This window comes from Orcinus orca, chromosome 8 (assembly GCF_937001465.1).
Source record: "Orcinus orca chromosome 8, mOrcOrc1.1, whole genome shotgun sequence".
In the NCBI taxonomy this organism is placed as follows: domain Eukaryota; kingdom Metazoa; phylum Chordata; class Mammalia; order Artiodactyla; family Delphinidae; genus Orcinus; species Orcinus orca.
This window is the reverse complement of record NC_064566.1, coordinates 9,160,666-9,174,005: the sequence shown is the minus strand read 5'-3', so window position 1 is coordinate 9,174,005 and position 13,340 is coordinate 9,160,666. Positions and strand designations below refer to the sequence as shown.

Genomic DNA, 13,340 nt, shown 5'->3' with positions numbered 1-13,340 from the left:
CCACGGCTGTGCTCACCCTCCCTGGGGCCTCTGGACACAAACTCCAGGGCCTGGAACCTGTCCAGGATGGAGAAACTTACTTGAGCCCTTACCTACAGCCCCTGAAGCCCCAATGAAACCTCCACCACTGGGACAGAGTCCCACTGTTGTCCCCTGCTCTATAAACCCCAGACGCAAGCAGAGGTGACACATCCAGGACCAGTGAGCACAGCCAGAGACACCCTCTCATAGGTAATAACACATATCTCTCTGCTGTGACACTAGCGGTCACAGGGACTCAAGGCCACAGTGAAACAGGGACCCCGGACCCAAGACCTCCAGTACAACAGCCCAGGCCCCCAGATGTGGACTGAGGCCAGCAGGGAGGAAGAGGGGCTCAATCAAAACACACGTTCCTGCTGAGCCCGCTGTGCCCCCTCCCCCCAGCGTGGTCCTCACAACTCCTCGGGCTCGCCCAGGCCTGGAGGAAACGGCTTGTTCTCAGGAAGGCCTGGGAGCCCAGCGGGATGGTCGCAGCCCAGGGAAATGGCAGCTCCCTAGGAGCCTGGATAAAGCCCATGGGGGTCAGAGGGAGAACAGAAGGCCCCAGACACCCACCAGCTGAAACGTCCCATTCTCACCGCTCTCCAGGGGCCACCTCCTTTCCCCGTGTGCACACGTACCTGATCAGCCCAGCTCCAGGGAGAGAAGCTTGGGGCTTCCAGGTGTGGTGGGGAGGACGGAGCCAGCATGGGAGAGTTCCCAGCAGGAGTCAGACTAGCTCTCCCAGTCTGCCTCTCTGTCCGTCCCCCAGTGGTTCCCAGGTTCTGAAGAAGGTGACAGCCACACCCCAGAGTCCCACACACTCCTCCACTCCCACAGCTTTGCCCCAACCCCTCAAACAAGCTCCTCAGGCTCTGGGTGGCGTGCTCTGCCAGGGCCAGCCAGCCAATTCTGAGTGAGCCTAAGAATCCAGCCCAGCAGTGCCCGAGCACCTCCACCCACGGCCTTCCTGGGACTAGGGTGACCCTGGGGACCCCCGGCCCATACCCTGCCCTTGGCTGATTCTGGCTTTCTCCTTCCACAAGTCCCCCATGGTTTACTCTATTGGGTCCCACTTTGAGCCCTGGACCTGTAGACGCATGTCCTTCAACCAAGTCTGGCTGGTACAAGTTCTCAGCTCTGTGAGGTTAGCTCTGCAAGAAGTTGCCCAAACCAGGACCCCTGACTCACTGCTGTGGGCCCACAGCTGCAGCTCTAAGCCCCACATGACTTCTGTGGCTCCCTCTGTGTCCGGGTTCTCTGAACAATGTCCCTGCATATAACCTTTAAAGACAGGGCTTTGCAGAGGGGCTCAGGCACCCTCCAATCCGCATTGCCAATACTCCAGACCCTTTGACTTCTGCTAGCCCAGCTCTCATGGTCCCAGGTCCTCTCCCCGCTACCTCATCCCACAGCTCCCAGCTCAGAGCAAGGAGGTACCCCCTCAGCCTGGGGCTCCCTTCTACTCCCCACTCTGCACACACACCAACCAAGTGCTGGCCCAACCCATCACCCCTGGGTGCCAAGGTGAAGGCAGCTGCCCCGCTCAGCCTCGGAAAGGAAGTGAGAGCCACACCCTGCCCCACAGATTTCCCTCATGGGGGGCAGGGGAAGAGGGGCGGAATGAAAGCAGAATCTACTCCCTGAATTTAGACCCATTACAGGTGAGGAGGCCCTAAAATGCCTTCCAAGGCATCTTCAGTCCTTCCCTCCTTTCCCCGAAATCCCTCACCGTCACCTGTCACCGCAACCCTCCAATGCGTCACTGTGTCCCACAGAATCAACCCAATCCCTATCCCGTGCTAGGCTGTGCACAGGGCATGCGACCCCTGCAGTCAGAGGCTGGATTCTAATAAACTGTTTCGAAACCAATTATTGGCAGCCCAGCACAGTGCTGGGGACCCAGAGGTAAATATCTGGGTCCCTTTTCCTCCCGAAAGCCCAGGTCATTCTCTAAGGACCTCACTGCCATGGGAAGATCCCACTTTGCCTTTCCACAAATCCACTCCACAGAGCAGGGCACCCAGCGGCAGGCTCCCTGGGGGCACCTCACCTCCTCCTCGGTGGCAGCCACGCCCTGTGAAAGGCACACACACGAGGCACACAATTCTCCGTGGCCACAACGTGCAGAGGCGCCAGAGCTGTCCCCACGTGGTGCTGGGGCCCAGCTAGTGCCGTGAGATGCCCCATCTGCCCATTCGGCTCCCCTCCCACGCATGGGGCACAGTCAGCCCTGCTCAGACCCCACGTGTCCCTCGTGGCCAGAGACGCCAAAGGGCTGCGCCCCCGCCTCCCAAGGCCCTGGCACTGCAGGGGGCGCCGAGCCCGCCAGCGGAGGGCCGGCCCTCGCACACTGCACACCCTCTCCCTGCATGGGAAAGCCTTACATAACACAGTTCTCTGAACACACCCTAAGCCCAGTGCCTTTCCAACTCCACGGCAGGACCTCGCCCCCCAGCCGCCTCTCCAGGAGCGCGTCTCTGGAGAGGAGGGCTCCAGCCAGGGAGGGCAGCTGAGCCCTCCTCCCACGCCAGCCGGGCTCCTGCCCCCGCCTCCCTAACCAGCCCCTTCGCCGCCCTCCCCTTTGCCCCTCACCACTCCTCCCCGAGTTCTGGTTTGAATTAGTCACCGGCTCCAACCACCACATTCCTCAGGCTGCTGGCGCCGAGCCAGGCGCTGGGGCGGGGGCCGTCCCACCCGGCCGGGTTTGGGAGTGGGGTTGGGGAGAGAGCGCCGCTTCGGAAGGGGAAGGGGCGGTCCCGAGGGCTATGCCGCGGCACAGCCCCCCTCCCCGCCCACCCCAGCGCAGGCATCTCTCCAATTATGTCCCCCACCCCCACTCCCACCCGTCCCGCTGCCGGGCGAGCTGCAAACTCCTAGGCTCAGCGACCCCAGCGGAAGAAGGGAGTTTTCTGGAGCTGGGAACACAGAGGGGCAAGACTAGGGCGGGGCAGCTGGAGGGAGGCTGAGGGGCCGCTCGGAGCAAGAAAAGGAGAGGCTGGTGGTGCAGAACTGGGTGGGGCCGGGAGGACCCGGGACGCGAAGTCAGGGGCGGAGGTGTGGGGCGCGGGGAGGGACAGCGGAGGGGGTGCGCGGCGCGGGGCCGCTGGGGCGCCGGGCGGGGCCGAGGGGCCGCGCCGCGATCTCGGAAACTTCTCCAGTAAACATGGAATAGGAACGAAGCAGCGCGCTCAGCCACCGCCCCACGGAGAAGGAGGGGGTGGGACAGGGGCCACCAGGCCAAGAACGGGCGCCCGGCCGTGCAGCAGGGACCACAGCCAGCCCTCGAGAGAAAGACAGACTGGAGCAAACCGCGTCTCGGAGCGATTTTCCAACTTTGCCCAACTTGCGCCCCTACCAGCGACCCAACTCCGGAGGCAGAGCTCGGCTCCCAGGACGCGACGCGTCGCCTCCCCGTGCGGCCCGGGGCTGCCCACCTTGCGCCGAACTGAATCTTCCCAGTGACCCCCGCCCAAGGCGCCTCGCCCAAGCCCTGCCACCCACCTCCCCTCGCGCGTTCCCGGAGTCCCGTTCCCCGATTGCGCCGAGGTGCGCCCGGCGCCCCTACCTGCGCGCTCAGCCCCAGGGCACAGCCATAGCCAGCGCAGGGCCCGAGGTCGCGGTGCTGCGGCTGCTGCGGGCGGCGAGTCCCGGTCGGGGCGGGTCCGGCAGGGCGGGCGGTGCAGTCCCCGCGGCGGAGCTGCTCCGAGTGGCCCGGCCCCCGTGCGCGGAGGCGGCTCTTGTAACTCCGGCTGGGGCGGGCGGGCGGGTCTGCCCTGAGCGGTGGGGAGAGGGCGGGGCCGGGCGAGGCCGAAGCGGGGCTGGGACTGGTGAGCGGGGCCAACCCTGGAGGCACCAGGGAACGCGCTGTTGGGAGGGCACTGGGGGCCGCGGGGACCCGGGGACGCCGCACGTCCGAGGTGCTGCCTTCCCCTCCCCCCATCCACTGCCCCCCGTCCTGGCCCGGGCCTGGATCTACCCCCAAAGGATGCGCTATGTGGCTTCTTCGGCAAGAAACTCCTCGAAGCTCCCTGAGGTACATCCTCACAGCTGGAACTGCGAATCAGCCCATTTTTCAGGAAGGACCAAGGGGTTCAGGCTGCGGCTGGGGGACTTGGGTGATTCAGCCGCGACCGCCAGCCTGACGCGGACCTTTGAGTTTTCTCTCAACACGGGCAGCTACCCTTCAAATCCTCGGCCCCAGGCTCCTTACTCGGTTCCCAGGCTCCACGCAGCCGCGCGCATTTCTCACCTTCCCTCTTTCTGGGGGCCCTCCCCCTACAGAACCAGCCTGGAGACGCTCGCCCCACCTGCTGGAGTCAGGGTCACCAGTGCCCCCCGTGCCACCCTGCTGCTCTGGCCGCTGCAGCGACACCGGAGTCAGGCCTGCACCCCTTGGAGGAGCAGAGCCCGCTGTCTACCTCCCTGCCCCCCGCTTTTCTCTTCCTACCTATTTCTTCTCCGACCCCTTCCCTCCACCACCCCACTGGCCGGACGCAGAGTTTCCAAATTTAAGCCATTTCCCACAGGCACTTCTAACTACACGGAGATTTTATTAAATGCTTAATGACGGGGTGCAGGGGCCTTCTGCCTACACCCTCATTTGCTTCTACCCCGTGAGTTCTCTTATCCTCCTTCCTGGATGGCCACCCACTACCCACGCGAAGCCAGTTTTCCTTCCTTCTGGAATGCTGCGTGCAGAAGGGAGACCCCAGGCTGGGGACCTGAGAAGACCTGGCCCCGGCAGGGAGCGCCCTCCTCGCTGTATGATCATGAGTGGGCTGGGGCTGAGACCAGCGGCCCTGTCCTCTGAAATGGCAAGCATGTTTACAGGCTAAAAATACCCAGCAGCCAACTCTGCTGCCAGCCCTGGGGGCTGTGTCCCAGGTCCAGTTACCAGCACAGGGTACAGGCATGGGGGAGGGAAGAGATAGCCAAAGGAGCCACAGACAGGCAGACACTCAGATAATGGACACAGAAAGGTGGAGACACATGTGTAGACATTCAGACAAGCATAGACATGCACAGACACATAGGCAAAGCACAGACTTGGGCACCAGCATTCTCTCATTCTCTCTCTCTCTCTCTCTCTCTCTCTCTCTCTCTCTCTCACACACACACACACACACACACACACACACACACACGCGCGCGCACACACACACACAGTGACTCAAACCCGCAGCAGAGTCGGTTCCACCACCCATATCACAAGCACACAATCAGAAACCGCAGACTTTCTGAAGAATCACCTCCACCTCCATTGTGGTCTGCACCCCTTTCCCAGCACCTACTTTATTTAAAGAAAAAATCTAAACTTTTCAACTTTGGGATGCTTTAAAAAATAAAAATAGAGACCAAGAGCTAATTATTTCCTATACCAATGGCTTTTTAAATTTTATCTCATTTTAAAGAACATTTACTCAGTTTTTAAATATGAACCAAGAATACAGACAAAGTGGCCTGTGATCCTACAAGTCAGATAATCCTTGTTGCTGTTTCTGAAACAAAATCAATACCTCCATAGGGTGAAGAATGTCAGTACAGAAAAGTAGAACAATAAAAAGTAGACATCTCGGGCTTCCCTGGTGGCGCAGTGGTTGAGAGTCCGCCTGCCGATGCAGGGGAAACGGGTTCGTGCCCCGGTCCGGGAAGATCCCACATGCCTCGGAGCGGCTGGGCCCGTGAGCCATGGCCGCTGAGCCCGTGAGCCATGGCCGCTGAGCCTGCGCGTCCGGAGCCTGTGCTCCGCAACGGGAGAGGCCACAACAGTGAGAGGCCTGCGTACCGCAAAAAAAAAAAAAAAAAAAAAAAAGTAGACATCTCCCCCCCCCACCCAGTCCCTCTCCCCAAAAGTAATCACTGTTAACAGTTTACCGGAGGATTTTAACTTTACAAAATGAATCATTTGGCTCCTTGAAAGTACAAGGGTTTCCAGTGCATATTAAGACGGGAGCTGATTTGCAGGTAGGTTTTTCAGAAAGATAGCTCTGGAAAGATGGCCATGGGATTTTGGAGGGAGGTGGCTGGAGCAGGAAAGGAAGAGTGGGGAACGGTGTGGATATTGTCCCCTCACCTCAGCTTGGGCGCCATCAGCCCCCCAGGAGTGAAAGAGCAGAGGCTAGTGTCCTGGGCTCAGAGCCAACTTATCTGCTCCATTGTTTGTCCCGGCCACCCTCTTGGTCAACAGAGAAAAAGGCGGAGAGGATGGTCAGGGAGCAGCCGCAGAGCAGGGATTACTGTCCAGGTACTTCATTCAGCGGTAGGAGGGTCAGGATACCTGCTGGGAGGTGGTCCTGGGGACTGGCTCCTGCCGCATTCTAGGCTAGGAGGGTAGATAAGCGGTAACCTAGACCCTGCCCTCTAAAAAGCCATGATCGTGCCTGCCAGACCAAAGCTGGGGTTTCCTAGGTCAGCCTCCTCAGCCCAGGCGAAGGGAGTATCTTCAACAGGTGGCAATGGTGCAACTGGAGACACACACTTTTAGAAATTTCTGCCAACCCTGTTCCTTCCGCCCACTGCTGTAGCCCCCAGCTTTCACTCCCCGAAGCTACCTCAGTGGGGATTGTGCCTGACACTGCTGCAGGCACTTGACGTGTCAGCTCGTTTAATCCTCACATGCAGGAAGGAAAGGGTCTCAGAGAGGGGCAGTGATTTACCTAAAATCACACAACCCTCAGAAACAGGAGTCAAAGCTCCCACCAGCATCTAAGCTCCACGAGGGCAGGAATTCTTTGTTCTCTGCTGTATACGCCACGCCTAGAGCAGTAGTTAGCACCAAGCAATCACTCCAGAACACTTGGTTAAATGTGTGAATGAGTGAATGAACTACAGGTATAAACGGCCCCAAAGCCCTTGTTCTTTATACAACAGCATCCTGTACCCCGTGATTCCCATGAGGGGAAGTCAGCTTCCCCTTGCTCTCAGCCTCAGGGAGCACTTCCCCCACGTGTAGGTCTTTCATGCAGCTGCACAAACATTCACTGTGTCCAGCACTGGGTCAGGGGCCGCTGGGGGTGGTGGTGCTGGTGGTGCTTGTGCAGGTAATGGGGTACTTGGCAAGATGGAATCCCTGCCCTCAAGGCGCTCAGTCCAGAAGGATCTATCCTCTGATGCCACCTTACCTTGTACTCTGAGTCCTATGCTTTGGAAAAACTGGACATTATCTTTTCTTACATATCTTTTACACCCCTACCTTACTTGCCCCCACACAGACACACTATTTTTTAGTTATGAGTCCCCTCAGTTGGCTCCAACATCGCAAAGAAAACCTTTGCTTCAGACTTTCCTGTCAAAATAAGGGCTACCCAGGGATCTGAGAGGACGTGAGCCCTCCTCTGCCACTACACCATCCTTCAGAAGCATCCCACACCAGTCCTCCAGACTCACTGGAAAAGCTAGGTAAGCTCTAGGACTCCTCATCACTGGGATACCCTAGCTTCCCCAGAAGTGTCACGCCCTCCCTGGGGGTTCCCTGATATGTATGTAGTATGTGTGTGATGAACCCTGGGCTCCTTTGTTGCCAGGCAACGTGCCTCTGTTTTGTTCTTATTATGCCTGTTTCCATAGCAACCACAAAGGGGAGCTCCGTGGGCAGGCCCCATGCCAGGGGATTCCCCTTCCCCTCCCTTCTCTCCACAGTCCCCTTCTCTGAAATCAGTGTGTTACGAGGAAGAAAAGAAGCCAACTGCTCAAAGAGTCATCATGGCTTTTAAACTCTGATCCCAGAAAGGAAGCGAAGTGTGCAGTCTGCTTGCAGTCTCTTTGAAAGCAGACTTTTTCCCCGGATGAGGGCCCTTTGGCATGTCAGCCTTAGAAGCACAGAAATTACTGTTACCCCTTCTTCGAGCCATCTGGGATCTCCCAGACCCCACCTCTACCCCATACCCACACCAGCCCAGAGATGAGCATCCCTGCCAAGCACCAGGTCCTTCTCCATTCACTGTCATTGATTCTAATCTATCATCTTCCCTAGTGGAACAGCAAAATTATTGGGCGATTCTGGGACCCAAACATTATTTTCTAAGCAATTCTCAAACCCCAAACTCCTAACCCAAACCCAAAATAGGAAGCCAAGTCAAACCATCCTTCTCCAGCTCAATTCAAATCCCAGCCTGTGTTAAACCTCAGGCTTCAAATAAGGAGTTCCTGAATTACGCAGATCAGACAGCTAGGATACCGGAAACCCTCCCATTACACTCAGTCCTAACTGAAATCTTCAGGCCCAAGCAGAACCCAAGTGAAAGCTGATTAGAGAACGAGAGATGAGACACAGGGCCCTGAGTAGAGACTCTGGGATGTAAGAAGGCAAAGAAAGGCTGTCTAGGCAAGAGACGGGGAACAGATGTGAGCAGGGAGAGTGGGGCAGGCGGCCACATCAAGACAGCTGGATCCCCAGCGGCAGAGAGAGATGGCCGAGAGGCACCTGAGCTGTGGGTGCCGGGATGCTGGGGGAGCAAAAAGATAATGGGAAATGGAGACCCAAGATTAAGGAAAAGAAGTGGCAAAACAGGACTGAATGAGGCTGTACAGGGAGGGAGGGGGAGAGAGAAAAAAAGAGCCCAGAGCTGAGCCAGGGACTGGGCGGATGGACTTGTAAACAGGAGCCGAGGGAGGGAGCTGGAATGGACAGAGCAGCCAACGCCCCAGGCAGCTCCCCTCCGCAGCGGGGAGCGGGCAGCAGGGAGGGAGGGGCTGGGAGAGGGGAACACCAGCCTCCTCTCTCCTTTTTTGGGATCTGCCTTTCTGCCGTCCTTTCCAAATTCCTCTGCTTTTCCCTCAGTTCCCCAGGGAAGGGAAGACCAGCCCAGGGTTTCTCTCCCTCCTGTGCCCATACTTCTCAAGTCCAGTTTAAGGAGAAGCAGGCTGAGCAGGGAAGGAAGGGCCTAGGCTGCCCAGGGCCTGAGTCACCACATAGTTGAGGTTCCTGTCACTCGAAGTCCCGCCTCTGCTACACCCTGTGCCCTCTGCCCGCCCCGGGACTTGGATTGCTGGGCCTGCCCCTGCCCCAGGACCTGCTCCACTTCCATAATCCTTTCCCGGGTCAGGGCTGCCTACTCGGGCTGCTGGCAGCCTTAGATACAACCCTCTCCTCGCTTCCAAAACTACTGTACTTTGTCCACAGCTTTTTTTTTTTTTAATTTTTAAAATTGTATTTACTTTTTGGCTGCATTGGGTCTTCATTGCTGCCCGCGGGCTTTCTATAGTTGCGGCGAGCGGGAGCTACTCTGGTGCGGTGTGTGGGCTTCTCTTGTTGTGGAACATGGGCTCTAGGAGCACAGGCTTCAGTAGTTGTGGCGCACGGGCTCAGTAGTTGTGGCTCATGGGCTCTAGAGCGCAGGCTCAGGAGCTGTGGCGCACCGGCTTAGTCGCTTGTGACATGTGGGATCATCCCAGACCAGGGATCGAACCCATGTCCCCTGCACTGGCAGGCAGATTCTTAACCACTGCGCCACCAGGGAAGCCCCTGTCCATAGCTTTTGAGGGACGCGTCCTCCTGCTTTTCTTAGGAGCAAAAGTGACTCGGTGAGCGGCTGCAAAAACTGTGGAAAGAGAAGCATGCACCCTTGATGAGTCACTTCCCCTCTCTGGGCTCTAGTTTTCTCTTGGGTAAAAGAAAGGGACTACTTGCTGTGGTCTCCCCGAGGTACATTCTGTAAGACTGAGTCAAAGAGATGGAAAGTTGCTATTGAAGACAGCGGGATAAAAGGGGCGTGTTTGCTAACCCCTGTCCTAACAGTAGGAGTGGATGGGGTGCGGGCACAGGAACCACACAGGAACCGCCACTATAGGACAGCCAACACTCTAGGCAACTCGGTGACTCAGGTCCTGAATACAGGCCAATGGGCAGGAAAGCACCCCGTGGCTCTCCTGTGAATCAGGGGAAATGCAGATCTCCCTGGAGAATGACTGGCCAGGGTCCCGCTATAACCAACTCTCCCTTACACCTAGAAAGCTTCCGATCCCAGTGTGGGCCCCACGTCTTTCGATGAGCACCCTAACCTCCCTGGTCTAGCTTCCACTCCTCCTGCCTGGCCTTGGCAACCCCTCTGCCCTTAACTCCGTAGCCCTCCCTACCCTCCAATGGCTCCCCTGCCCTGCCGTGTCCCCTCGTTTACCCCTTGGCTCTGCCCATCCTCACTATCCACCCCCATCCAGGCAGAGCCAGCCAAACGATTGCAAAAGGGCTGAGCCAGCGGGAGAGGCCCTCACATGACAGCTGTTCCTGCTGCGGAGGGGAGGGGGCAGCTGGAAGTAGAGGGAGGCACATTCCATGGGAGATCTGATCAGAAATAGCCCCAAACCCTTAATGACCATCCAGCTCCCGCTCAGCGCAAGGCCTGCCCATCGTGTAAAACAAAGTAAGGTCAACAGGCTCCCCTTGGAATCCTGAGGAAATCAGCAAAACAAAAGGGGGCGGCCACATGAGGGGAGAGGGCTACAAGAATGAAAAAAATCCAGGAACACGTAGAGATCCAGGGTCACCAAGGATACCTTTGCCACTGAACCAGCCCCACCTGCCCAAGGCATTCTCTCTCTTACAAGAGATTCAAATGAATACAGAGCTACTCCCCAGCAACCGCCATTACCCCCACTCCACCCACCCCTTGCATGCTGAGGCACTGGGACACCCCAGTCATTCCACTGGAGTAAAACAACAGCCTTCTCTGGGAGCCATGCCAGCCTGATTAGAGCAAACAGACAAGAGCAGGTGGCACAGTTTCTCTTAACCTTTCTGGAGCACCAATATTTTAGCTCCATAGCATTAGGGGAAGAATAAATAAGGTGGGTGCCCCAGAATTACATTCAAACATACAGAGAGGGGACTTCCCTGCTGGTACAGTGGTTAAGAATCCGCCTGCCAATGCAGGGGACACGGGTTCCAGCCCTGGTCCGGGAAGATCCCACATGCCGCGGAGCAACGAAGCCCGTGCGCCACAACTCCTGAGCCTGCGCTCTAGAGCCCACGAGCCACAACTACTGAGCCCATTCGCCACACCTACTGAAGCCCACGCACCTAGAGCCCGTGCTTCGCAACAAGAGAAGCCACTGCAATGAGAGGCACGCGCACCGCAACAAAGAGTAGCCCCCCTTGCCGCAACTAGAGTAAGCCTGCGCACAGCAGCGAAGACCCAAGGCAGCCAAAAATAAATAAATTTATTTTAAAAACCTAAAAACCAAAAAACATAGAGGACCAAAGCAAGTTGGGGAAGTTACAGTGTCCTGCAGGTACCACTGATGGGGTGAGCCGGGTAAGCCACAGTCACCCAGGAACACCCACCTGATGTGTGGAGGGAAAGTTCGGGTTCTGAGGACATGCCATGAAAGTTTGCCATGAAAATCACGGTATTAATTTCAGAAATGACTGGGTGGAGTCTTCAAAGCGCTTCACTCCTCTCCCTTCAACATTCTAGACCCTTCCCCCACCCTTCAAAAGGGGAAGTGGCACATTTGGGGCATGTGGGCAGCTGGTGGGATGGATGGGACTGACCCAGTGTGAGCAGCAGATGTCCAGCTCCAACCAGGACGTGAAGAAAAGACAACCTAGGTGTTTCTTGGAAGAACTTTAAAGGCTTTTGACTTTTTAATAAGTGACTTAAGCAGAAACGCCAACAAAGCTAAAATAAACAGCCGCTTATAACCAGTTTATAACTGGTTTATCTACAAGCTAAACCAAGTCTCAGCCTCCCATTCACACTCCAGCCACTGTAGATTGTATCTGCAGTCAAACGCACGTCTGAGCCCCGGCCCCCTCTCCAGTTTCTCACCCTCCCTTTCTGGAGGCTCTGAGATTTTGCTCCGTAAGTGGGTGAAATAGCCTCCTCCTCCCCCCATCCTATCCCATTTCTCCAAGATCCTGCCCTGTCCTCAGCTCTCCACCCACTCGCAGCAGCCCCTTCTCTTTCCGCCCCGCGACCCCAGCCCCTGCCGGCCTGAGCAGCACCGTGGGCGCGGGGACGCCAGCTGCACGGTGAGCCTCCCCGGCACGTCTGGAAAACGACCCCACCACGGGAGACGTCCCCACGGCGCAGGCTCACTGGCTGTGGCTAGCGAGCCGGGCGGGGCCGAGAGCGCCCCCACCCCGCACTGGGAGGAGCGGGGGGCGGGGCTCTAGCACAGCACGGAGGGCGGGGCGGGCACCCGGTGGGATCCTGGAGAGATCCCGAGTCCTCAGGCGGTGCGGTGGTGACTCAGGGCTCCCCGGGGCAGGGCGGGGACCGACCTAACTACAGCTGTACTCCCCCTTTCCCCGCCCCACATCTGCCCTAGAATCTCCTGATATTAATCTCTTTCCTGCCCACCCCGGCAGGGTAGAGGCCCCCCCACCCTTTGGAGGCCAACAGCAAACCTTCCTGAGGCCACACAACCCCCTCTCCTCTGGGCCTCCCACCCCACCTCCTGCTTGTGGGTCCTGGCCCTCCCCCAAGCGCAGGCCTGGCCTCAACCAACCTGGCCACACTCCTCGGCACCAACCGCCAGAGCTACAAGCACAAGAAGAAGGACGTGTGGATGAGTCACTCTTCCTGCAGTCTGAGGGAGGCTAGGAGGCGGTCCAGCCCCCCCCCACAGGCCAGAACCGCCCCCCATGCACGTGGGCTGCCAGGACCACCGCTGCCCAAGCCGCCCCCTTTTCCCCAGGCCTCTCGGGCCTAACCCTGCAAACCTACTTGCACAGCTCAATCTCTCCTGCCTCCATCTTCAGGTCCTGGGAAGATTAAGGATACCAGGAAGGTCGTGAAAATTACACAAGCCAAGGAGCAGAGGGTGTGGAGGGAAATGGAACCCGGAAGGGGAGTCTGACTGGTTCTGTGAGGCGCAGGCAACCAGCTCAGGGCACACCCTGGCCAGCACCTAGCACTTCTAGCTCCTATCCTCCAGGAGCCCAGAATGCTCAGAAGCAAGACAGGTGGCAAGTCTGGAACCAACTCACGACTACCAAGGTGCAAATTCTGAGCAAGAATCAACCCATCCTCACCCAACTAGATTCCAAACCACCACTCTCCCCTGCCCATTTGTTCACAGAACCCCAACTGCAGTTAAGGTACCAGTGAGATTACAGCCCTACTCCCTCAAAAGCTAGCAGCCCCCACCTGTACCGGGAAAGATTACCTTCTTCCCCTCCCAAGCCAAGACCCCCTGCCCTTGCTTTGTGCTTGGACTTAAGGGATGGGAAAAAATAACCACTCAGAAAACCACAACCTGGAGACCAAAGCCTCAAAATGTGAATCAAACCAGGTTTCCGACTTCACCTGAGCTGTTAAATTTACAGAGAGATCCTTAATGCTCTTCAGAAGACACAGAAAAGACAATCAGAGTAG

The 13,340-nt window shown here is 57.6% G+C and overlaps 1 protein-coding gene across 42 annotated transcripts in view; it reads right to left on the bottom strand.

Moving 5' to 3' along the window:
- AHNAK (AHNAK nucleoprotein) overlaps nucleotides 1–13,025 on the bottom strand; it is a 39,146-nt gene extending 26,121 nt beyond the window's left edge. For 39 of the 42 annotated variants that reach the window (XM_049713327.1, XM_049713342.1, XM_049713343.1 and 36 more), the window contains exon 1: nucleotides 3,590–3,723. The gene's annotated coding sequence lies outside the window, so the exon portion shown is untranslated. Of the gene's footprint in view, nucleotides 1–620; nucleotides 640–662; nucleotides 819–3,589; nucleotides 3,724–12,689 lie in introns of those variants that run through there. The other 3 variants (XM_049713330.1, XM_049713329.1, XM_049713331.1) reach the window with 3 other exon arrangements.
- Nucleotides 13,026–13,340: the final 315 nt, after the last annotated feature.